The following is a 27,355-nucleotide window of genomic DNA, read 5'->3' as shown; positions in this document are numbered from 1 at the left end:
TGTCCGTGGAATAAAGCCAGGTCAGTCAGTCAGCATGAATTAGCAGTGATAGGGCTAGAGAGATCTGGATTGCTAAGATTTGTCTGAGTATTTTATTGTCCAGATAAATGAATGATACTGGCTGATACTGATCCAAAGTCTCCTGGATGGTTATTGCTTTTCAGGAGCATGGTTGCACTGGCTTCCAACAGGAATTAAGCATTTTTTTCTGTTTAAGGGGAGTGATGGAACCTTTTAAGTATTCTAAGCAGTGGAAGCTCCTTGAAAGATTTATGGGACACACTGCTAAAGCCATGCAGCCGTGGACATTTGCCACTTGGAAGGTCCTTGACTGCATTTCAGACTTACACTGTTGAAATCTCTGCTCCAGGTTGTATTCTTTGTTTTTTCAATAATCTGCAGGATTTTTAGGGGGGGCATTGGAGTTTCCACGGCTGAAAAATGTTGTTGTTCTTGTGTCTTTTTGTACAACCGAACATTTTGCATTGTGGGGGGGGTTTCTGTTTTCTTTTCTTTTGTTTTCTTCCCTTCTGGTTGTGGGTATAACAGTCCAGGCACTAGTAGGAAGGTGCATATTTTTGAAAGCACGTTTTTATTTCCAAATTCAAAAAAAACCCTGCAAAATCTGTCCTCCAACCTCTTTAAACTGGGTATGTGAATGATTGATCAGTAAGTAGGATGTGCCCTTGAGTGAGAGAAGGAACTTGGGTTTTCTTTTATTTAGTACCCATAGGCCCCTATCCTGCAAAAACTTAAGCACGTGTGACTTTAATTACATGAGCTACTCCAGCTAAGTAATGTTACACACACACACACACACACTCTTAGCCAATATAAGGATCAATGGTTGGGAGTATCAGACCCGTAAGGAAAAAGGGCATTCAGTCATTGGGTTCTATCTTCATGCAAATGGCACATGGTATTTCATACAGTTTCCAGTCTGTAAGCTACATGGAAAATGTAGATTGCTGTCAGTCAGGATGACCAAATGATTAACTAATCCTACAATTATTACAGAATATGTTCTCTATCAATTAACATGCAATAATTGACAATTCCTTTCATTTAATAAATATTGTTGCCCTCATAATAACACACCAGCATTAACTTAACTGAAAAACATGTTTTAGGATTGTGTCTTTAGTTAAGATTTTGTGCTCTTGAACTATCACAGCTACTTCAGGGCTTCCAAGCATAAAAGTTTATGTTCCTTTAAAGGAGGACATGGCCTCTGGGTGCAAGGTAGTATATCTGAAACCTGATATCTGGGTAGTCTCCCTGCTAGACTCAAGGCAGTGTGTTGCTGCAAAAGATAAGGAATATCCTGGAGAAATGTTAGCTTTGCCCCATGTGAGTTCGAGCTCTCCTTTCCATGGAAGCTTGTGAAATGGGGATTGCTCATCTTTAGCATTTTGCGGGTGGATACGTACAGGCCCAGGTGAAGGCTGTCTCTTGCAGCCATGCTTGGTGCCCGTGGGGTTCTATGTTTAACATATTCCTTTTGAGCTGGACATCTGGTAGTTTGGGGATACATTCAGGAATAAAAAAGTCCATCAGATCTGAGTTTTCCACTTCTTCAGAGAAATCTGGAATTATTATTATTATTTTAAGTATTTATTTCTTTATTTAGGAAGTTTTAACAAGTTTACAGATCCTTGCCTTGTAAATATCAGAAGCAAAACAATCATTATTACAGTGAATGTTTGTTTAAAGAGACGTTACATAGAAATATAGCCATCAGATCTTTTGATTTAACAGGGTGTTACCATATTACCGAATCTACATCATTACAGCACTTATAATGTGTCGTTTCTAGGGATTTTATTAAATGGAGTGAAATCTTTACATGCACATATTTAACAGACCAGGCATATCTATTAGATGTTAATATTCAAAAAATGTGGACAGGTGTGCTGGTTTTTTTGCAAGTGACTGTACTTTGTCTGAGTATTGCATAAAAGGCAATCAAATATCTATTCTGCTGGGTACATAACTGGTGTGGTAACTTTTCCATAACCACAACCTCCTATTGTTTTTTTAACCATTCCTCTAGGGTTGGGTTGTTATTATTATTATTAATAATTATTATTTGTATTATGATAGGCTCTAGGAGCCCCAGTCATGGACCACATCCCTAATGTGCTAGGTGCTGTACAAACACAGAACAAAAAGACAGTCCCTGTCCCAAGGTGTTTACAATCTAAGTATAAGACAAAAGACAATGGATGAAGAAGTACAAGGAACGAGTATGACAGTATTGGTCTGAATGATAGGCAGTGGTCACAGCACACCAGCAGCCTAACCACTGTCAGGTTTTTTTTGTAGACATCATGGCAAAGGAGAGTTTTAAGGGGATAATGAGGTAGCCTTGCAGATGTGTATGGAGAGCTCCTTCCAGGTGTGAGGGGGCAGCATGGAAGAAAGTGCAAAGATACTTATTTGAAAGCAAGTGGGTGATAGACTCTGGCATCATTGGCTGATCAGAGGTGGGACTCGATATCTTGATTGGGATATTGAATGTTTTCAGCTTTACCGTCTAATTAGTTGACTCTTTTCCCAGAGCTGCAGATGGGGATGTCTGTTGTTTGAGCTGATGGAGATGCTGCTCTTAGTTGATTTTGAACTTCATCTTCCTGTTCAGTGAGTTGCTCTAAGGAAGATGGCAGAGACACATGGATTTCTGTGTCTATTGTGGTCAAGTTCAAGCTGATTTCTTGTGGGATATTGGTGGCCAGACTAGGTTTTGCAGACCGCATGGCTCTGCCATCTTCATATGCTCTTACTCTTTTAGGCCCCGATCCTGCAAAGACTTACACACCTGCATAACTTTATATTCTGTGAGTGGTCCCATTGAGCTACTCATAGTGCTGAAGGTAAGCATACACCTGAGTCTTTGCAGGACTGATGCCTTTGAGGTGGGAATGTTTAATAGCAAGGCTTAGAAAGCTATTTCTAAATCAGTTGGGAGGAAAAATTAGCACTCAAAATAAGGATCTTGTAAAGATTCAGGCTGAAGCCCTTTGTAAGAGGGTGGCTTGCCCCTTAATTGCTGAGTCGTGGGGCCAGTCAACCCTGATTAATAAGGAGGCACACTGAACAGGGATCAGCTGATTCCCCAATAGGAGCAGCAGGAAGCTGCAGAGAGAGAGCTCTGGAGAGTTCTCCAGCTGAACAGAATGGAATACAGAGGCTGCTGGGAGCAAGTCAGCTCCAGCAGAGAAACCTGAAATCTGGGGAGTGAGACAACAGGAAGGAAAGGCCTGGGAGAACCCATAGACTTAAAATCTTTATTCTGAGTGGTTGTTAATTGAATAAAGCAGAGCCTGAGAAAGGGTAGGAATGGGCAAAAGTGTTTGTGAATTATTGAGGAAGTCCCTGGAAATGAGAAACTGAGTCAAGAGGCTGCCTGCAGGGCTGTCTTCAGGCCATCAGTGGCACCTGCAAGGAAGCCACTCATGGACATTCTTGGCGACACTGCTTAGCTGCTGTGCTGGATCATAGGATCTAAAAAAACCCAAATGTTTGTGAGGTTCTGAGAAGTTCAGACACTTCCTACACACACACACACACACACACACACACTTGTAGCTTTTGCAGGGAAAGACTCCTCTTGAGAGAGGCTTTTTTCGTGCAGTATGTTCAGGTGGGACTAGAAATGCCACAAATTTTGCAAGGAAGCCAGCTTTGTGGTTAAGGCCCTGAGCTGGGACTCAGGAGCTCTGAATTCAGTTCCCAACTCTGCCACAGATTCCCTCTTTGACCCTGGGCAAGTCTCCTACTTGCTCTCTACTCAGTTCCCCATCTACAGTATGGGGTTAATAATACTTTGTTTTTCCCACTCTTTGTCTGTCTTGACTCCTTAGATTATAAACTCTTTGGGACAGAGTTGGCTTAGTGTGTATGTGTGTACAGCCTCTTGCATACTAGTGCCCTGATCTTTGCTAGAGCCCCAAGGTGATACTATAATAATACATAACAATAATAACAGTAGTACAATAAAAAGAAATTGTTGTACAGATTTGATATTGTCATTAAAGAAGAGTAATTGACCAGCTTGGGTACCGTCATATATAAAGTACTGGATTAGGCCCTGATCTTGCAAACACAAACAGGCTTAATTTTATTCACCGAGATTGATGCCGAGGTTCCTAAAGTTAAACTAGGGCTTTGGTGTTTGCAGGATCATGGTCTTACTGAAGAGCAGACAGAACGACCCAGAAACTTTGATAGGAAGATTCAGTTTTCAGTCGATTTCAATTGGAGGTTTCCAGGCAAATTCAAATTTGCACCCACAATTTCTCTTTAAACGTGCACATATTTCTGTAAGTTGCTAAATATTCTGGTAATGAACGTTAGGGAGAGAACCAAAGAAAACTATTACCCTTGCTGAAACTGCGCAGCATTGGGCCATATCCTTAGCTGGTGTAAATGGATGTAGCTCCACTGATTCAATATAATGACATTGATTTACCCCAGCTGAATATCTGCTTCCTCCCCTCTCCCCTCTGATTTATCTGGTGAACCAAGGGGAAAGCTTTTATTGAAAGCCCTTCTTACTCATGGTAAAAAAGACCAGTGTTATTAGTGGACAGTGTCATTTGTGTGCTGACCTTAAACCATATTCCCATAGCTGTGTTGTGGGGTTATTAACAAGGACAGTTTGTGTAAGGACTGGATGGCTGGAAACAGGGTCAGTGATCAGTTCAAATCTGGCTCAAGTCAGGAGTGGCTGAAGTTTCATTATGTGTAGGAGCTGTGCACTGAGCTAGGAACCAGGTGTCCCCCTCACCAAAGCAGCCCTCGTGTCTCAGCGGAGAAGTGGAGAACAAATGGGCCTAGAGACTGGATTACTTTTTCACCCCAAAGCAGGCTGTCCCTCCAGGTCAGAGTTAAGGTATGTTGGCTGGGGAATGCAGAGATGTTTTGATTGTGGCTTACTATGCTGTACCTGCTCTGTGAATAAACTAAGACTTTGCTTTCCAGAGCTGTCAAGCCAGCACTTCCCAACAGCATCAAATCCAGTTCTCTTACTTCTGGAAATTGTGTAGAACTGATCCTGGCTTTTCTTGTCAGTTTCATCATCGTGAACCTCCACCTGACACCAGGGAGCTGATGCGTCATTGTTTGTCACAAGTTATGACAGCTCTGAATGCTTTGCATTCTCTTTATACAACACCTACCAAGAGTGTGGCTTGCTATCATTAACACTACTACCTAAGGGCAGGATTCGGTTAAAATGTACTTTCCAGTTTGTTCACCACAAAAACGTCTAACACAGCATTATGGTTCCCCACCCCAGCCCCGGAGCTTCCACCGCACCAGACGCTAAATATGCAAAACCCTACGTTGTCTGTGCCGTTGTAATCCAGTCTCTTTTCCAATGGCACTTTCCCTCTTCTCCTGTGGTGGTGCTGGTGGGGAAGCAGTGGCAGTTTTTGAAAATGTTTGTTTGTCCTCCTGGTCACAGGTGTGTGAAGTCCATGGGGAGAGGTTGGGACAGGTGAGGTGGCCTAAGGTTGAGACTCTGTCACCCTGTCAGCAGCTGTCATAATGTTAGTGTCCACTAGGTGTCCTCATACACTGCATCAAAATCCTTCCCTGACAGCAGCAAAGAGTCCTGTGGTACCTTATAGACTAACAGACGTACTGGAGCATAAGCTTTCATGGGTGAATACCCACTTCGTCTGACACAGAAATTCACCTTTTATCTTCAGCACTAGTCTTTCACGTTCCCCATCTTTTGAACTAAAGCATCTTCACATCTTTTCCTCATTCTTCATCCTTGGGCCAGAGCTCTTCTTACTCACCAGGCAGATGCTGCCAAAGTACAGTCACTCCCTATTATCTAAACAGGTTGTCCAAAGGATGCAACCGCAATGGGAAACAAAGGGAAGTTAGTGGGTGACCTTCATGATGATATTGCCTTATGAGAGCTGATGGAGGGCACAACCGAGCCTTTGCATTCTGAGTAGATTTAAAGGGATTGTTTGGGGTTCTTTCAGATCCACCCTGATGTATGTATAACCCCTTTCTAACTGGTTGTTTTCAGGGCACAAAACTCTAAATTAAACAACAGTTTCTTTTATAGCATAATATCCACTGCGTTACGAAAATGTCAATCCTAAGCAAAAGAGAAAGTGAAGATTTTTTTAAGGTGAAATGTAAAATGTGTTACCCCTCTCGTGACGCAAGGGCATGGAGGCACTAAATGATTAGAGCTCCACCAGAAATTGTCGTATCTACTGATGATGTTCATACAACCCCCAACACTGCCGTATCTAAGTGCCTCACAACCTTTAATGTAGTTATCATCACAACACCCCTGTGAGGTCGGGCAGTGCTATTATCCCCATTTTACAGATGGCGAACAGAGGCACAGAGAGACTAAGAGTGATGTGCCATGGTCACACAGGACGTCTATGGCAGAGTAAGGAACCGGTCTCCTGAGTCCTCAGCTAGTGTCCTAATCACTGGACCATGCTTCTTCTCTTAACTAGTTAGACCTCTTGACACATATTTGGAGGCTGTACTTACCTGTTCAGAGAAAGGCACCCAGGACAGCAACCTCTTCCAGCATCCTCTCCCTTTCCCCCCCAGCCCGTGCTTAACAGCTCGGCTATTTTGGAGAGAAGTTGTGGAGAGGCAGGCAGTTCATTTTCAGTCTTGCTGGTGACCGAAATCACAGAGGAGCTCCCTCTTGCTGCTCTCTACTATGTCCTTTCAGGGTCATCAGTGTTGGACCACGTTCAGGCAACGCATTCAACAAGCACAAAAAACCACAGACTCAGAAAAGGAAGGCAAAATGGCAGACAGAAAAGCTGGGTAGCTGGAAGGTGACAGGACAAGGGCAACCTTTTTGGATTTATGGTCACATAATCGCCGTGCACAGAGCCCTGCATGACATAGGTGCGTGACCAACCATAGCTAAAAGCCCTTTGGACAATTCTGACAGGGAGCACAGCTAGATTTGATGCCCGTTCCTTGAATCCTAAGAGCCAACACTCAAACTCTGCTATTTGGGTGACAATTTATCATCTCACAGGTTAGGCCATTATACCACTTGGGTGTCGGAGGGCTAGCCTCTGTAAGACTGCAGGTGCGGCTCTCTTGACGTTATTCTCTGTGTTTGGAATCCCACACTGATGCTGCTAAATGCCTCTTTATAAATGACTACAACAAGTTGACATGTATGTGCCAAGACCAAACCAAAAGTGAATTCCTAAAGAGGATAGGAAATGAAGAGATGGAGCTTGTGGGCACTTCATGTTGCCAGCAAGGCAAATTTCATTGCAGGGAGTGACCAAGTGTTATTGCCTGAAGGCCACGTGGGTTGTTGTGTTGAATAGAACAGATGTGTGGACTACAGGAGATATTCTAAAAGTAAATCCAGTGGTGTCAGGGCACCACAAATGGTGCCAGGGAAAACTCAACCACAAACAAGTCCAGTTTCAAATGAGGGAGAAAACTTTTAGGGAGTTGGTTGTGTCCACCTGGTGCTTAATGACTAACCCTCCTGCCCTGTGGCTGGTTGTCTTGACAACCTGCTGGAATGATATAGCCCTGCTTGTTGCTTCTTTTACTCCCCAATACTCTTACTGCTGCAAATATAAGGTTTATTTTTAAAAGTCTTATTTTTAGTCTACATTTTCCAAAGGGCTAGGTGTCTGCCCTTCCCCTCACCCTGCCCTACTTCCGTCTGTAGATTTATCTGACTGTTCTTTTAGGCCCTGATTCAGGAAGATACTTTGGCATCTGCTTACATTTAAGCATGTGAGTTGTCCCAGTCAGACCAATGGAGCTACACACATGCTTAAAATTAGGCATGTGCTTAAGTTACTTCCTGAATCAGGGTCTTAAAGTAGAGTCATCTCACCCATCAACTATTGTAGAAATCCCGAGTCACATCCGTTCTCAGCTGTCGGTTAGCCTGCTACAGCTGTGCAAAATGTTCACAGCACAACCCCAAGTGGCAGAGAAGTTACAGGGGGTAAAATCGTTAACTCAAAACCAAGCAAAACACCTGCTTTGGGGTTTTATTAGGAAAGTCCTGCACAATTCTAGTCTAAACTTATTTCTCTTCGCACTAAATGTGCAGTGATTCTATAGGTGAAGCAGGCATTGCCAAGCTTTTTCACAGCATTGATCACATCCTTGTAGCGAGATCTTCTCCTGGACAAACACGGTCACATGGACCACCTACCCTCACATCCACAGTTACACAGTATCTCTCTTGAAAGCGCAGCAGTTGTTCCCATGGATAAGTAATCGGAGGAAGGTATTTGATGTACTTTAGCTCCTATTACTGCCAGTTTATCAGCTGGAACCAGTGAGGAAGAGCCAGCTCTCTGTGGATCACAGCAAGTGCTCTACAGACCTCTGCTGGCCACAGAACAGTTTAGAAACCTCTCTGTGCGACAATCTGCATGTAGCATAACTAAACTGAGCATGAGTAATACCCAGACTTTGGATTCCTGTCTGACCACTGAGTCTGGTGCAGAAAGAAAACCAGTGGTTTATTAGAAAATATGGATCACCCATCCTGTAACATAAATGTTTATAAATACTAACGTAGCTCTTTGCCATCCCTCAGCTTTCCCTTGTATCTGGAAGTGACCCACCTAACAAACCAGAGCCCAAAAAGTACTTTTAAAGGACTTCAATAAAAGGAAAAGCCTTTTCCTAGCCCATGCTACACCCTTGGATTGCAGGTGCTGGCCTGACTAATTTTTACCCCCTGACGTGAATCAGACCAGATGTCTGCTTCATTCTCACTTGGAACTTCTACAGCACTTTGAAAATCCATAGGTCAAGAATTTCACCCGGCTGAGGCCCACTTGGACAGGAAGCTGTCAGCTGACTCTTGGTACAAACATTCAGCCCTAAATGAATGTGAAACTTTTTAGCTTCCCAGAATTAAATCCTGTCTCGTTCCAATTTTCCATGAGGAATCAGGAGGATTTCTGCCGTTATCTATTGTGAAAGAAAAGGATGTTGTCACATTATTAAACTTGCTCTTCTTTTTGTGGGGGTTCAAACACCATATGTGATCAAACGGTTACGACTCAGATTTAGATACTGTTGGAGCAAAGGACTGGAAATTTCACCTCTGAGCAACCTCAGTGCTGTTTCTCTCCTTCATTTCTTCAGGCCTAAAGCTGCATAGCTTCCTCTGTTTGGCTGGCCTGGACCAGGAGGGCTCAGAAGTGATCTAATACTTTCATACTTGTAGTATCTTCTCATTTGGAGATCTGAGTGCTTAAGAAGTATAAATTAGCTCTCACAGTTTCTCTAAGGTACAGTAGCTGCAGTGGCTAACTGAGGCACAAATGCTTTCTGACATGCCCATCTCTGCGATACAACCGCCTTTGCTCCAACCCCTCAGACAGAGACAAACACCTACAAGATCTCTATCAAGCATTCTTACAACTACAATACCCACCTGCGGAAAAGGATTCTACATGTTTACATGGTTACTCAATGGCAGATTTGGGAATTAGAACCCAGGAGTCCTGACTCTCAATCCTCAATTACCCACTACATTACAACACCCTTGGGGGGGATATGCCCACTCTTTCCACCTAGAGACAGGAAAAATTCAGAGGTTGCTTCAGGGAAAACAAGAAATAATTTTGCATCCCAAAGGAAGCTAAAACAAGGGGCTAATACTGTCCCTGACTAACCCTCATAGCTGCATATGCCGTGCTCCAGCCATAATACATACAACTACAAGGACTCATCTAACTGGGACAAGGGAAAATTCGGTATGGAATGAAAGGGATCAAACCACATGTGTCAGTTTCTAGAAAACAGTACATCACCCCCAGGAATCCTCTTAAAATTCTTCAGCTCTGAGGTAGTAGCCCCTTGTCACTGACTAGGGTGACCATCCTTCCCATTTTTAAAGGGACAGTCCCGTTTTTGGGGACTTTTTCTTACATTGGCGCCTATTAACCCCCACCCCCGTCCCGTTTTTTCACAGTTGCTATCTGGTAACGCTATCACTGACCCACCCACCAGCTTCTACGAAGATCTTAAACAGCTTCTTCTGACAAACAGGCAAATTCATTCAGCTTTTGACAGCATGATTTCATCCTCGCTTGTCTGAGCACAGAAAAGGGAAGAAGCCACTCTGCCTCACTGGCTTCTCCCATCCATTTATCACTGCCAAGCCATCTTCCCAGAACTCGAGGGCAGCTGGGGAAATCTAAGGGGAGGCCACATAAAAAGGAAAACAAAAAGTTCTGTGTGCATCTGTCTGTGAATACCAGAGGCCTCCCCAAAAAACTTGAGAGAAATTAACAAGAACAATGGCAGGAAATGCCTAAGAGTGGAAACAATGAACTGAGCACAGCACCACGGTTCTAGGAGCTTCCTGACCGGCTTGATTTGCCTGGGCAGGAACACTTAGAATAACCTTGAAATTATCCCACCAGGATGAAATATCTCTCCATTAAATTCGCCACACACTAGGCTGCAATATGGAAAGCTTGTTACAAAAATCAAAAGCCTTAAGGAAGATCAGTATGGTAAAGTAGAAGCAGGATGCTACCATTGGTATGATCAGGACTGAACTTGGTGGTCTCTTATGTCTACACTGCAGCTTATGTCGGAATAATTTATGTCACTCAGGGGGGTGAATGACCCCCCCCGAACAGCATAAGTTACACTGACATAAGTGAAGGTGTTGGCGGGAGAGCTCCTACTGATGTAGCTACTGCTGTTTGCAGGCCTAGAGAGTGCAGCAGTACCAGTGTAAACTCGCAAGTGTAGCCGTGCCCTAGACTGAATGATGGGGGATAGGGAGTGCAAGAGGGAGACCTTCATCCTGAGAGACGTTCCTCACTTCACATCACCAGTACTGTCCTTCATCCAACCTGGGTGCTGCAACCCACTGATTCTAGTAAAGTAATTAAATCTGAAATACCTAATCATGAAGATGAAGTCATATAACATGTTTATAGTAAAGAAACAAATCCCACATCATGTTGCGATTCCTGCCCGGCCATTTCGCTTACGTCCCTGACTTTTGATCTTTGCCTTGGCAAGCTGAGCAGGCTATGTGTATGTATGGGAGTAGTCCAAACGGATGTCTAAGGGTGGGTGGGATTTTCAAGGGGGCCTAAGAGAGTTAGGCACCCAATCTACAATGACTTTCACTAGGATTTGGGCACCCTGAGACCCTTTGGAAAGCCTCCACCTAAGGTCCCAGGATTCTAATAGCATAGTGCCACACCAAAGACAAAGAAGGTTGGTAAAAAGGCTGTAAATTGCACAGTTCCCTAGTATGAAGCCAGTCTTGCCATTATTTAGAACAGAGCATTACAAACACACGCCTGTAAGGATACAGAGAAGGAGTCAAAATAGCTGAGCTGGTTCAAATTTAAAAAAAAATACATAAATTATTTTTGACTGTATTCACCCAGTAAACTGGAATATTCCAGGTCAGATCACAGGCATTGTGCATCACTTTCTGCAAACAATCTAGCAAATGGGCTTACTGGTGGACTGTTCCCTGAAACAGTAAATTTTAAGTAACTGTTCCAGAATATTCACAAAACATAGGAGTACATATTGAAATCATGACTGCAAATATTTGTACTAGAAACCTGGTTCTAAGAGTTATGTTCACCCAATCAGGAAACAGAAACATCACATGTGACCAGTGCCCAGTCAAAATAGCTTGAATGTCATATTTATAACAAATCGCTTTTGAATATCTAGGTAAATAATTATCTGTCATGAATAATTCTGAATAGTGAATAGATCTGAGAAAAATCACATTTTGTGTTTGCAATATTCATGAACAGGCAAAATTCACTATACTCAATTATCCCCCACTTTAAAGATGGGGAAACTGGGGTAGATAGGTTAAGTGACATGCCTAAGGTCACACTGGAAATCAGTAGTGGAGCTGGGCTTAGAACACAGGCCTTCCTGGGTATGTCCACACTGCACGCTAAGCCCGGGCTCTGACTCATGTTTGAGCCCAAGCTCCCTTCCATCTACACATATACAGATCAGCAAGCTCTAAAGACCCAACTCCTAAGACCCTGATGTGGGGAGGGGATCAGAGCCAGAGTGCTGCTGAAACTTAGGTCCAAGCCCTGTCATTTTGCAATGTGGACACAGCTCAAGCCGCAGACCCAAGTCAGAAGGTCTGCATAGAGCAGTATGGATGCATTAGTGTGGCTGTGAGAACCAGGTCCAGCAACCGTAAGCCCAGTGCTGACGCTCAAACTCAGACTTGGAAACACAGGGTACGTCCATGCTGTGATAAAAAACCCACAGCACCAAGTCCTCTGGAGCCCAGGTCAGCTGACTCAGGCTCCTGGGGCTTGAGCTGTGGGGTATAAAATTGCAGTGTAGACATCTGGGCTCAAGCCCAGACTCTGGGACCCTGCAAGAGGGGAGGGTCTCAGACCCCAGGCATGACCTCTAGCCTGAATGTCTACACTGCAATTTTATAGCTCCGCAGCCCAAGTCAGCTGACATGGGCCAGCTGCTGGTGTTTTACTGCAGTGTAGACATACCCACAGAGTCCACAAGCCCAGGTCCCATAGACCTGGGTTTACAATGCAGTGTAGACATACTGCCTGGCACCTATTCCCCATGCTTAGTCTACTAGACAACACTGCTTTTTTAATGCACCACAGATGCAGATTGCCTCTCTTTTGAGTGGTAATGGGAATAATATGCTGTTCTTCTAGGATACATCATTTGTGTTTCTCCCCAAGATGTTGCAGGGAAGAATCTGCCTTTTAACTCCAGCATAAAAACATCTCAAATAAGGAACACACCGTGGGCGAAACCCTTGTCCCATTGAAATTAGTGGGAAAACACCCACTGATTTCAGTAGGACCAGGATTTCACTCCAAGGGAGTTAAAACAAGTGGAAATAATTTCCTGAGTTGTATGTACAGGAAGTCCATGGTGAAAAAGTCTGATACATTTATTATATGATAGCAATTTGAATAAAAGGCCATGATTTAATAGGAAAGGCTTGTCTGCATTTGCAGAGGGAAACCTCATTTGGGGTATATGTATCATATATGTTTTCAAAGTGCTAGATTCCAACTTCATAGCTTGCTGGTAACTGAAGCCACAGCCAAAGGAAAGGGCTTCATCTAAATTGCAAGGGGAAATATCAGAGGATCTAATCTAGAATACTTTAATTTACTGTGGCAAAATTGATTATTATGTAAATGTAGAACTGCTTGAGAATTATATTGACTTTTATCTTCACCTCCCCACTATGTTGGAATCAGGGGATTTTTGCAGATCACTTTTGGGATGAACGTGTGTGCTTATTTGTCCGTTTTGCCGCAGCCAACTTCCTATGTCCATGAGCGAAGATGGTCTCCTCTGCAGACGTATATACGTGTCCACTGTGCGTTTGTGCATGTGTCTGTAGGTTTAAATACCGTTTCTTTACATTTAAATGAGCATTAAATTAGTGAGATGAGTTTTCTCCGTGACTGTAGCGTGTATGTAGGTACAAATATTAATAAAGAGATGGCTGATCTGCAGTCTTGGGTAAGGAGGGTGAGAGCACAAGGAAGGAAATGCTGCTGTAATGAGGAGATGTGGTACTATATGATAGGTGTGGGTATCCTCACCATAGTGACTGATACTAATAATGCCATTTAATCAGCTCTACATGTACAAGACAAGTTTCCTGAACTCACCACTAGACAACACTAGTTTCCTGCTTCTAAGGACCCGCTCCTCCTGAGAGAGAGTTCAGTCCTTGGCCCGCCCTGTACACCTTATCACTAGGTGCTTTTATCTTCAGCTACTATCTCTATGCTGATGACTCACAAACTTGCCCCTCTGCTCCTGACATGCCTCTCTCCATCCAGTCCTGTCTCGGACGTCTCCTTATGGAAGTCCTGTCAGCAGCGTAAACTCAATATGGCTCTAAAGCTGAGCTCCTTATCTTCACCCACAAATCTTCCCTGTCTCCCTTCTCTTTGTCACCGTTCATAACATCCCCATCTTCACAGTCAAAGTTCCTTGTCACCTTCAACTTCACCTCTCTCTCTAGACTTGAGCATCCAGGTGGTATCCGGATCTTGAGACACCAGCCTCCATAAGAACTGTAAGATCCAGCTTTTTCTCTGTCCAGACAGCTACAGCTCTGACCCAGGTCCTTATCATCTCCTGCCCTGACTAAAGCAACCCCCTCCTCCCCAGACCTCCTGACAGCCACCTCACCCGATTCAAAAGGCTGCTGCTACAGTCTCATCTTGGCCTGTTGCTTTGAACAAGTCATCTCCTTATTTGAGTCCCTCCCGTAGCTCTTGCGACTAACACGGCATCAGTCACAAAATTCTGGTCCATCCCTTGAGGCCCTTCACAATTCAGCCTCCCTCTATTTACCCATTGTTTTATTGTACTGCATCGTGACCCACCTCCTCGCTGGCACAGCGGCCATCTCACGTTCATCTGGTTCTCCCACAAGCACCTTCCCATCATCTTCCATATTGCCCCGTAGTCTCGGCACACCCTCCCCAAATGAACACACAAAGCCAGGCCCCTGTTCCCCTTCAAATCTCCTTTCCAGACAGAGGCTCCCTTTAGATGTCAGCCCTTTGGCGCAGGGTCTGAGGGAAAGACTCCCCATTGGCTTCAGCGGTGTGGCTCACACCCGAATACTGCATGGTAGTACTGTACCCAGCACGGTCCTGGTTAATTCATCCATAATCAATTTACCAATTAATATATCGTATTTTGATTATAATTAAGGCTGCGAGTCTGTCACAGAGGTCATGGAAGTGTCGGATTCCATGACCTCCATGACTTTTGTAGCAGCTGGTGCTGATTCAGGGGCTGATACTGGGCCCTCAGCAGTAGTTTGGGTGTGTAGCAGGGGGCTCAGGGCTAGGGGCAGGTGGTGTGTGGGGGCGGTGCTTACCTCAAGATGGGGGGCTCCCCAGCTCCCACTGGCATAGCCCCCCTGCAGCTCCTAGGCGGCGGAGGGGGGATCTCCATGCCGCACGCTGCCCGCCTCCGCAGCTCCCACCCCTGCAGCTCCCATTGGCTCTGGTTCCCAGCCAACAAGAGCTGCGGCAGCCAGCGCTTATGATGGGAGCAGCAGACCCTGACCTGGCCCCTGCTTTCGTCGCCTACGAGCTGCAGGGACACGGAGCCGGGTAGGAAACCCCTGCCAGTCCCGCCAACGCCCCCTCCCCCACACCCCTTGCAGCACCAGCAGGGGTCCAGGGCCGCTCACTGTGCCCAGAGTCCCCCTCTCCCCCGATACCAACACCATGGCCTGACCTCCCCTCTCCCCCAGTACCAGAGGTCCATGGCCCAGTCCCCTCTCTCCCCCAGTACCAGCAGGGGTCCCAGGTCGTGCACCATGGCCCGGCCTCCCCTCTCTCCCAGCACCCACGGCACCCCCTGGCCACTCCCCCTGCTCCCAGAGCACCCACAGCCCCCCCACCCAAGTTTTAGTCAGGGCTAGTATTTTTAGTAAAAGTCATGGACAGGTCACAGGCCGTGAATTTTTACTTACTGCCCGTGACCCGCCCATGACTTTTACTAAAAATACCCTTGACTAAAACATAGCCTTAATTATAATCTATTGATACCTGTATATATACTGGCTTGGGTTTATATAGATTCTCTCTCATGTTATCTTACAGAGACAGGGTGGGTGAGGTCATATCTTTATTGGACCAACTTCTGTTGGTGAGAGAAACAAGCTCTTGAAACAGAAGTTGATCCAGTAAAAGATAAATTACCTCACCTTACTTGTCTCTCTAATATTTTGGGACCAAGATGGCTGTAGCTACACTGCATACATCTCATGTTGTCTCATTCATTTTCCTTGGTCACAGAAGGTCCAACCTTAAAGCCTGTTGAGGTCAGTGGTAAGACTTCCATTGACTTGTGCGGGCACTGGTAATATGTATTATTTTGGGTACCCTCATTTAACAAGACATGATTTCCTACTACATCAGTAAGTGCCAAGAGAGATTTTAAACACATACAATGGTTCCACTGAAATTGGGTCTTTCATAAAAACAATACCAGAAGCATTCCCCATGAAGAAATTTTGTAAGTGTCTCCTGTAGATAAGACAAGAACTTTTGCAGCCTTACTGACACACCCAGAAAATTAGAAGGAACTGGTTGGGTTGTTTGGTTTTTTTAAAACTCTATTTCTCCGTCATAAGAGAACAGTCTGTTTATTTACAAGTAGATATCCGGAGTTTGTGTAAAGGCCATTTAAACCATTGGCACAGCAGTGTAACAAAAAAATCATTCACTTGACTACGGGTACATTGTGTTTGAGTGGCTGTTCAGGCAATGTAAATGTTAATAATAGGTACATTAGAGGAAGAATTTACATCCAAAATATTTACATCCTTGAGACTGAAATGAACCAGCTCTTTGGGGTGGGGCCTGGGAAGAAGTATCACTGAAATATGAATGAGATACAGAGGAACTAACAGGGATGGGGGAAGTCAGAGAAGGCATGAAAAGCTGGGAGGTTTGGGGTAGCCAGGAAAGGAAGGACATGTACAAGAAAACAGGGGGAGCTGGGAAATGGAATGGCTGCAAAGGAATTGGGATCCACCAAAAAGTCAGTGGAAGAATAAAGAAAATGGTTTGAAGAGGAAAGTGGAATGAGAGCACACATGAAAGGAAAAGAAATGGAAGCAGAGACAAAAGAGGCATGACTTTATTAGGAATGTATTTCCCTGTTCGTTTCCCTAGTTGTGTGTCTTTTCTTAGCAGAAGAGGGGGAGCTTAACATCCACTATGAACCTAAGTTGAGCAGGAGGGGGAATCTTGGGCCATTTGTGACCTGAGAGGAGATATAATTTGGAGGCAGGAGCTGTAGGCCTGACTGACACTGCAGGGAATGGAAGTGTCAGATTTGAAAAAGAAAGCAAAGGAGGCTCAGGAAAACAAATTTAGAGAGTGATGATATGTAAAGTAGCCCTGGCCGCTCCCTCAAAGTGACAGTGGCATGATCAAGGTTGAGTACCCCAGACTTTTAACTCCCATATCCCACCCTGCACAACCAAAGAAATAACTATGATTGTCTTAAAATATCCTATAGATAGAGTTCCCTATTAGCTCCTCCGATAGTGTGAAGATCCTCTGTTGAAAAGCCCTAGAACATTGTCAGTAGTTGTTGTTAAAATCCCAGCTGTTTAGCTGAGCTGTCACCACTGCCAACACCCTGGCTTAGTTATGGCCTATGGCACATGACATGCACCTTGTGTTGTCTCCTTGCACCTTGTGTTGTCCCCCTGCACTTGCCCTCTGCCGGCCTGCTCTACTATTGTGAGCTAGTAGGCGATGGAAACTGACAAGATCGCTGCTCTCTGAAGTGCTTGCAGTGCAAGACTCTCATTGATGGCAGTCTCCAGCCAGCTCCCAAGAATGGAGCAGAGGGGGGGCAGACAAACCTTCCTCTGCCAAATGAAAAGAGCCAGAGGCAGGAGCAGGTGGTGGCTGAGTCATCTCCCTTTCCATTGTGCAGGGGCATTGTTTGCCACCCAGCCTACCCCCTGCCCCTCGGTGAGAGCAGGCCATTATTTCACGCTGGCAGGAAGGGAGTTGTCCGTCTTCTCTTGTCTTGCCTAAATCAGCCCCTGCTACAAGTCAGTGCCACACCAAAGGAGCAAAGCCCAACATACACAGCAACTCTGCTGTGAAAGGCTCGGTGGAGAGGGGCAATGCCTTTAGTATCCAGGGGTTGGAACTGAAGGATTCTTTTGACGCATTCTCCGTTACACAGAGGATGAATCATTTGCACGGCTCCCCAGAGTCAGGATTTTACATCTAGCTTGCTGCTCAGCAGAAGATACCAAAGAGAAATAGAGCTCTGGATGCTGTCCTATCCTCTCCCCACTAGGAAAATCAGGCAGTCCATGCGAGGGTTCAGCACTCTGGAGGGCTGCTCTGTCCCCCTTCAGGTCATAACTGGAGGTTGATGAGCCAGAGGTCCCAGGTGTGATCCCCACTGCCAACAACCCATCTCGGATGCGTCATTACACGTGCCCTGCCACTTTCCCTGCTGTAACTGTTGTAGGGGTAAAGAAGACTTCAGTCTCTAGGGCTATCAAACCAGCACCTTTCACTTGCACTAAATCAACTCCAGCTGTCAAACCATTCAATTATCTTTCTGTGGTGTGTGACGGGGTGAACCTCCTAGCGTGTCCAGCAAACGAAGGGTTAAATACCTGCCACCAGGTATCCAGAAGCCCTACAGCTGCTTCCAGCTATCCAACAATTAAGACTTAAGAAAAGAGCAGTTCCTTGGGCAAATGGTGACAAGTCTAATTGGCAGCAGGTACCTGATTCCCCCAGAGGGCAGGGGGAAGGTATAGGAAAGCTGCAGTAGGACTAGAGTGACACTCTATTCCTAGTGCAGCTTTACTATACCCTCCACCCCCCATCCTCCCCCCGCTACCCTCTGGGGTTAGGGAGGTCAGTGGCTTAGGGCAAATAGACATGCATCCTTACAAGCTTCCATCTGTTTGGCTTTGTGCTGGAGGTAGCTCGGGTCTGTAGTGTTTGGGCCTGGGGCTTCCAGAAGTTCATTACTTTTCTATTGTAGCCCCATCTGAAGGAAGCTGTAATTTTCCATAAGGACGGAGAATAAACATCTGTCGAAAAGCCCTCCTGTGCAGGTTCACTTCCTGGGCTTATGTCGCCTGGCGCATCATAGTTGTTTAGCATGGTGGTGGTGTTAACGCACTGGGGTAGGACGAGGGAGACCTGGGTTCAGTTTTAGACTCTGCCCCATTCTCCCTGTGGGGACCTTGAACAATTCAATTGATCTTTCTGAGCCTCACTTCCCATCTGTAAAATGGGGGTTTAAATGCTTTTACCACCCTCTGTCTTGCCTACTTAGACTGTGAGCTCTTCAGGGCAGACTTTGTCCCTCAGTATGTGTATGTCCAACGCCAAGCACCGTGGGACCTTGAACTCAGCTGGGCCTCTAGAGCTATGGAAATACTACTAGTGATAATAAGTGTTGATGGGACACACAGGCCCAACTCCTTTATCCCCACTGTAACTCTTATTACCATCAAAGTGTTTTAAAAGCTGTTCGAGAGACAAGGTGGGTGAGGTAATATCTCTTATTGGGCCAACTTCTGCTGGTGACAGATCCAAGCTTTTGAGCTTACACAGACTGAAGCTCAAAAGCTTCTCTCTCACCAACAGAAGTTGGCCCTATAAAAGATATTACCTCACCCACCCATCATATCCTGGGACCAACACAGCTACAGCAACACTGCCTACAACACTGAAAGCGGTTAGCTACGTGGTACAAATATTTCACTCTTCTCAGCAAGAGGTTTTTAGCTTCTACACTATTTCTTAACCTTTCTATTTCAGGAAGTTAATTATACTTTTTCTGAATACTTCCTTACGACACCTTCATAATCCCAAGGCCAAATCACCATGAGCTCAGTAGGCTAAGCTCCACTGAGGCCAATAGAGGCTAGCCCACTGTTTCCAGGTGTGAATTTGGACTCATATCTTCATTGTGTCCGTGTATATTTGAACTGCATGGAAAATCGGGCCTGGAAGTGGTTAAATGGAGCAGCAGTGGCAGTTTGTTGGATGGAAGAGACAACCACTGCCACATAACCGATTTTTTTCATTGTGTATAATGCTCCAACACTGCGTAACACTATGGTAGCCAGTAATGTACCATTACTGCAGGATGAGCTCTGAGAAGTCATCCCTGGATTGCTCTCTCTTTATATCGGCATCTATCCCAATTTATAAATAACACCGTTCAGTGTAGAGTAGAACTACTTGCATCTGCCAATAAACCTAAATGACTTTTCAAGTGCATAGCAGGAATGTGCTCTTTTCACAGTTACAGTGCTAGCCCCACATCTGCCCCCTCTCTAATGTCAGGCCTCATGTCTTCACCACTCCTGAGGTGAAATCACGGGATACTTCCTCTCTTAGTCCAGGCCCTGTGGTACAGTACCCTATGTATCAACTGTGCTCACCCAATAGATCCAACTGGGTTTGGCACCTACAGTTCTTCCCTTTGGGAACCTATGACCAGTGGTGAACAGAGTGACCAGACAGCTTGCTTAAACCAAAGTACTGGTTAATCTTAAGAGTAGGAAAAAAGCATAACATAAGAACGGCCATACTGAGTCAGACCAAAGGTCCATCTAGCCCAGTATCCTGTCTTCCGACAGTAGCCAATGCCAGGTGCCCCAGAGGGAATGAACAGAACAGGTAATCGTCAAGTGATCCATTCCCTGTCACCCGTCTCAGCTTCTGGCTAACAGAGGCTAGGGATATCATCCCTGCCCATTCTGGCTAATAGCCATTGATGGACCTATGCCTCCATGAACTTATCTAGTTCTTTTTTGAACTATGTTATAGTCTTGGCCTTCACAACATCCTCTGGCAAAGAGTTCCACAGGTTGACTGTGTGTTGTGTGAAGAAATACTTCCTTTTGTTTCAGAGTAACAGCCGTGTTAGTCTGTATTCGCAAAAAGAAAAGGAGTTCTTGTGGCACCTTAGAGAATAAATTGGTTAGTCTCTAAGGTGCCACAAGTACTCCTTTTCTTTTTCCTTTTGTTTGTTTTAAACCTGATGCCTATTAATTTCATTTGGTGACCCCCAGTTCATGTATTATGAGAAGGAGTAAATAACATTTCCTTATTTACTTTCTCCATACGAGTCATGATTTTATAGACCTCAGTCATATCCTCCCTTAGTCATCTCTTTTCCAAGCTGAAAAGTCTCAGTTTTATTAATCTCTTCTCATATGGAAGCTGTTCCATACCCCTAATAATTTTTGTAGCCCTTTTCTGAACCTTTTCCAATTCCAATATATCTTTTTTGAGATGGGGCGACCACATCTGCATGCAGTATTCAAGGTGTGGGTGTACCATATATTTATGTAGAGGCAATATGGTATTTTCTGTCTTATTATCTATCCCTTTCTTAATGATTCCCAACATTCTGGTCATTTCGTTGACTGCCGTTGCACATTGAGTGGATGTTTTCAGAGAACTATCCACAATGACTCCGAGATCTCTTTCTTGAGTGGAAACAGCAAATTTAGACCCCATCATTTTATATGTATAGTGGGATTATGTTTTCCAATGTGCATTACTTTGCATTTATCAACATTGAATTTCATCTGCCATTTTGTTGCTCAGTCACCCAGTTTTGAGAGATCCTTTTGTAGCTCTTCGCAGTCTGCCTGGGATTTAACTATCTTGGGTAGTTTTGTATCATCTGCAAATTTTGCCACCTCACTGTTTACCCCTTTTTGTAGATCATTTATGAGTATGTTGAATAGGAATGGTCCCAGTACAGACCCCTGGGGAACACCACTATTTACCTCTCTCCATTCTGAAAACTGACCATTTATTCCTAACCTTTGTTTCCTATCTTTTAACCAGTTACCAATCCATGAGAGGACCTTCCCTCTTATCCCATGACAGCTTATTTTGCTTAAGAGCCTTTGGTGAGGGACCTTGTCAAAGGCTTCCTGAAAATTTAAATACACTATATCCACTGGATCCCCCTTGTCCACATGTTTGTTGACCCCCTCAAAGAATTCTAGTGATTGGTAAAGTATGATTTCCGTTTACAAAAACCATGTTGACTCTTCCCCAACAAGTTATGTTCATCTACGTGTCTGACAATTTTGTTCTTTACTATAGTTTCAACCAGTTCGCCCATACTGAAGTCAAGCTTAACTGGGCTGTAATTGCCAGAGGGATCACCTCTGGAGCGCTTTTTAAAAATTGGTGTCACATTAGCTATCCTCCAGTCATTTGGTACAGAAGCTAATTTAAACGATAGATTACAGACTACAGTTAGTAGTTCTGCAATTTCACATTTGAGTTCCTTCAGAACTCTTAGGTGAATATCATCTGGTCCTGGTGACTTATTACTGTTTCCAAAACCTCCTCTAATGACATCTCAATCTGGGACAGTTCCTCAGATTTATCACCTAAAAAGAATGGCTCAGGTTTGGGAGTCTCCCTCACATCCTCAACTGTGAAGACCGAGCCAAAGAATTCATTTAGTTTCTCTGCAATGGCCTTATTGTCCTTGAGTGCTCCTTTAGCATCTTGATCATCCAGTGGCCCCACTGGTTGTTTATCAGGCTTCCTGCTTCTGATGTACTTAAATTTTTTTGGGGGGCTGTTTTTGAGTCTTTGGCTAGTTGTTCTTCAAATTCTTTTATTTATAGATAGATAGAGATGTCTCCCTTAGGTCCTTCAGTTCAGCCACTCTGGTGTCTACAAAGCCCGTAAACAGTCTCTGAGGGCCAGGAGCTCCTTGCGCTGAATGCACACATATGCCACCTGCCCGGTAATCATACATGCTGCATTGGGTGCAATAAACTGGGGAGCCCAGTTGCTGACTTCTGCCTGAATTCTCTTTTTACTCCTGCAGCTTTTGCCTTTGTTGTTGTTTTGATCAGGGGGTATTTTTTGGCTTTACATTTAAAAAAGTTTAAGGAATGTTAAATGTATCCAGCCCCTACTCACACTCCCTCCTCTAAACTCCCTTGCTCAACACACACACAGTCAGCACATGGTTCCCCAAACAAACAGACCACACGGTATATTTCAGTCAAGCAGCAAGCACACCCACACACACACCAGACAACAAACTTACCCCCAGGGTCACATAATCGCTCCTTCTTCACCTGGAGAAAAAGTATTTTAAAGCAATAAACTTTCTGCATGCATCTCTGTCTAAAGCCCTACCATTCTGTAACAGAGCCAAGCAGGTCTAGCTTCTTCAGGCACCCCAGCGGGTGTCACTCTGGTTGAACAGCTCCCCAACACTTGTCTCCCTGCTTAGGGAGAGTCCCATTTTACCCATTTAGCCAGAGTTCTTTATTCTCTCTGTTCCTGAGGCTTGGGCCCTGCTTGTCTAAAACCAGTTTGGTGGGCCTGGGAGATTGAGCCGGTCTCCTCCGGGACAATGGTCTCCTATGGTCCTGCGACAGCCCCCGTGGGTTTGCGGAGGAGTGTTATCTGGAGGCATTGTTTTGCCTTCATGTTTGTTTCCCAACAGCCCTGGTGATTCAAAACATGTTATTCATTAATTATTACAGAGCAGTTCAACCTCTATCACAGATGTAGATTGCTACATGCTTGGTTTGTTGCAGTGCAAGGATTTTGCATCTGCTGCTATTCAGAGTCATAGAATCATAGAAGTTTAGAGTTGGGAGAGACCTCAGGAGGTCATCTAGTCTAACCCCTGCTCAAAGCAGCACCAACCCCAACTAAATTACCTCAGCCAGGGCTTTGTCAAGCCTGACCTTAAAAACCTCTAAGGTTGGAGATTCCACCACCTCCCTAGGTAACCCATTCCAGTGTTCAGTCAGTTACTTTATTTTATTTTTGGATGTTTGATACAAGAAATCCCACACATAAGAGGTTCCCTATCTCTCTAGGCAGGGAGACAACTGGGAAACAATGACAATCACAGGAAAAGAAAGCCCCATCTCTACACACAGGAGCTACGGTTATACAGCAAGTCCTAAGGGTTCATCTTCCATAACAGGCTGGGCTGGGGAAACCATATTAAGATATTACCATTTTGAAAAGCATATGTAAGCGGGGGAATGGTCCTGCTATTGTGGGGAACTTTCCTGGCTTCTGCACTGCCCCGGTGAAATGGGCTAGCGGAAGGATCCGAGTTGTCACTCCCACTTCCTTTACCCAGAGGCCTCCCTGCCCTCGAGGACTCCCCTTCCACTCTCCTTTCTGGCAGAGTCCTCGTGACCCCAACAAGGCTGGGCCCAGGATTCCTGGGGGGCTTGACCCCCAATCTTGCTCTGGTCACCTAGGACGGGGGCTAGGGTGTCCCCACTCCAGGGTAGTCTCTCTGCCCTTGGGCACTTCTCTGGCCCACTGACCGTTACATACAAGTTAAAGCAAATGCAAGTTATTTAATCAACAATTAATTTTAAAAAGAATAAGGAAAAATGGGAAAGGTTAAAGGAAACACATCACCCCGCTCTGGGGCAGGGAACATCACAAACAGTGTCTCTGGAATGTCCGGGCAGTTCACAGTCTGTTCCTGGTTTGTCTCAGGCCTCCTTCTCAGGCCCTGGCTGTGGTGTAGGGATACTACGGGTCAGACACTTGCTCTGGTGCTGGCCACACGCTCCCAGACTCTAAGTGGTAGGACCCTTCTTCCCAGAGTCGCCCCTGCCCTGTCGGAGTTACGATCCCCCTCCAAGCCTGGCCTGCAGAGCATCTTGGCTGAGGCGTCTCCCTATGCTGGGCCCGCTGCCCAGGGTCCCCCTCGCTCTCCCCAGCTGTTCACCGCACCCAGCTCCGGACTGCTCCAGCCCCAGCTCCAGCTCCTCCACTCTGCCTCAGCACGGCGGCTGCTGCTGCTCTGCCTCCAGCTCCCTGGGCTGCTTCTCTGGTCCCTCTGGATCTGGTTGCTCAGCTCCCCAGCTCCGCTTGGGCCCCTGCTTTCTCCTTAGCTCGGCCCCACTCTGTCTGACCCCAGCAATTCCAGCTCACACTGAGGACGGGACCCCCCTGGATTTCCTGACTCCCTGATTAGCCTGCCCTCCCTGTCATTAAGGCTGACCTGGAGCACTGGCCTCTCCCCATTGTTCCTGGGGACTATCAGTCTCAGGGTCCTGATTTCCCAGGGACCCTTCCCCTTTTAGTACTGGGAGCTAGCCAACCAAAACACCCCCACTGAATGTTAGTAAGGGGGCAACAGTCCCCTTACACGTAGGTGCTTCCAGGGTATGGATTATGAGACAGCCAGGCTCTGCCAGATTGAGCTAGCCTGTCATAGCCTTTATTCAGAGGTGCAGGGGAATAAGGGTGATTAAGGCCCTGCCCATATTCTGGCCATGACAAGGGAAGTCTGAAAGTCCCAGCTGTGAACAGAAAGTGGGAGGAGTCCTACTCTGCCTTCACTCATTGGCCAGAGTATCTGGCTGGGCTCCAAGAGGGGGACAGACTGTCTCATGAAAAGGGGTGAAGTAATTACCCTTCCCAGAAGAAGGGGCAGCAGGGGAGGAACCATGAGTTGCAATTAATTGTCTGCTGTGTTCCTGAGTCCGTGCAGTTATGCACACACAACCTGACTCAGGGCAGTCTGTAAGCTTACCATCTAGCCCAGACCTAAAGAAGAGCTCGCTCTGTGTAAGCTTGAAAGCACGTCTTTCTCACCAGCGAAGTTGGCCCAGTAAAAGATATCACCTCACCCGCCTTGTCTCTCTAGCATCCTGGGACCGACAGGGCTACAAGAAACACTGCCTACACTGAGAAAACCTGGATTTGTGCTGGAAATGGCCTAACCTGATGATTACTTTAGATAAGCTATTACCAGCAGGACAGTGGGGTGGGAGGAGGTATTGTTTCATATTCTCTGTGTATATATAAAGTCTGCTGCAGTTTCCACGGTATGCATCCGATGAAGTGAGCTGTAGCTCACGAAAGCTCATGCTCAAATAAATTGGTTAGTCTCTAAGGTGCCACAAGTACTCCTTTTCTTTTTGCGAATACAGACGAACACGGCTGTTACTCTGAAAACTGCCTACACTCTAGCCCGAAGTCAGGCATTATTCCACTGGAACCCAAGTGGCAGAATCTAGCCCTATGTACATACAGTGTGAGGGGAACTCTGAAGAGAGGAGACCTGGTAACAGGCTCCATATATCTGAAGGGAATAAACACCAGGAAGGAACGATACAAGGGTGGTCTAGAGTGAGCCAAGGAGTTAAAACTAGGAGAAGGAAATGACATTAAGAAAGAGTCAATTCAGGCTGAGTGTAAGGAAGCACTGCCAGATGATGGACTAGTCTCCCTCGGAAATGGTGGAAGTCCCATGGCCTGGGAAATTTAAGGTTTTAGACTGGACAAAACACTAGACAAAGTTAGCATACAGATCCTCTTGCCTTGGCAAGGAGAGGGACTTGATTATATATTGCTTTTATCCATCTCTAACTTCTGCAGTTCCAGGTCAAAGCTCTTGCATTAGCTCACCACAAAACCCTCCATTTCCTGAGCAGGAAGCATTTTACCAACTGACTCAAAACAAATATTCTTCACACTTCATCCAATGCTTTACAAGCATGCATGATTGCTAATTAATGATAATGGGTTTTAATCTAGATTTCCCCCGTCCCCTACAAATTCGTATTTAACGAAGACCAGACACCATCTTTTGCTTGGTCATTGGAGACAGGTACTTCCCCTATGCATTTAGGAAACCTCACAAACATGCTCCCACAGCTACTTGTCCAGTGTTGTGCCTGTATCTAATTTGCAAGTACTGATTGGTGATAAGTATTCTCCTGGAGGTTTTATTCCCTTCTCCAAGTGCTAATTAAGTTTGCAGCTCTTGATTAGCAGCTTTGCTCAGTAAACAACACCCTTTTGGAAAGTATAAGGTGCACAAAGAAGAGGAGGACTTGTGGCACCTTAGAGACTAACCAATTTATTTGAGCATGAGCTTTCGTGAGCTACAGCTCACTTCATCAGATACATACCGTGGAAACTGCAGCAGACTTTATATATACACAGAGAATATGAAACAATACCTCCTCCCACCCCACTGTCCTGCTGGTAATAGCTTATCTAAAGTGATCATCAGGTTAGGCCACTTCCAGCACAAATCCAGGTTTTCTCACCCTCCACCCCCCCCAAATTCACTCTCCTGCTGGTGATAGCCCATCCAAAGTGACAACTCTTTACACAATGTGCATGATAATCAAGTTAGGCCATTTCCTGCACAAATCCAGGTTCTCTCACTCCCTCACCCCCCTCCAAAAACCCACCCCCATACACACACAAACTCACTCTCCTGCTGGTAATAGCTCATCCAAACTGACAGTGTCAAGTTCCTTAAGGAGGAGAGATTCAAAAGGAGGTACTTTTGCAGAGGGGTTGAAGGCTAAGCTAAGAAGCATTGCACTGCTCAACTCTAGTGCATAAATTCAAGCTCAGTACGGAATCAAGAAGCTTCCTCCCTTTTTATTGACTGTTTGATGAACTGTACTGATCTCTACAAAGGATTCTGATGGTTTTGGCACAACTGACAAGGTTTGCTGGGGAAACTAACTAGTGTAGAAGTTAAACCAGGGGTTCTCAAACTGGGGGTTGGGAGCCCTCGGGGGTCTTGAGGTTATTACATGGGGAGTCATGAGCTGTCAGCCTCCACCCCAAACCCTGCTTTGCCTCCAGGATTTATAATGGTGTTAAATATATTAAAATGTTTTTCATTTATAAGGGGGGTTGCACTCAGAGGCTTGCTGTGTGAAAGGGGTCACCAGTACAAAAGTTAGAGAACCACTGAGCTAAACCATGTCTGTGTTCTAATAAGTAGAGCCCCATGGAATTGT

The 27,355-nt window shown here is 45.3% G+C and overlaps 1 protein-coding gene across 1 annotated transcript in view; it reads left to right on the top strand.

Annotated features, from left to right (window-relative positions):
• The window catches only part of LOC144265411 (paralemmin-1-like), a 123,645-nt gene that overhangs the window by 63,822 nt on the left and 32,468 nt on the right, over positions 1-27,355 (top strand). The window lies entirely within an intron of this gene.

Source organism: Eretmochelys imbricata, chromosome 5 (genome assembly GCF_965152235.1).
Source record: "Eretmochelys imbricata isolate rEreImb1 chromosome 5, rEreImb1.hap1, whole genome shotgun sequence".
In the NCBI taxonomy this organism is placed as follows: Eukaryota; Metazoa; Chordata; order Testudines; family Cheloniidae; genus Eretmochelys; species Eretmochelys imbricata.
The sequence above is the reverse complement of the archived record's forward strand: the minus strand, read 5'-3'. Positions and strand labels throughout refer to the sequence as shown.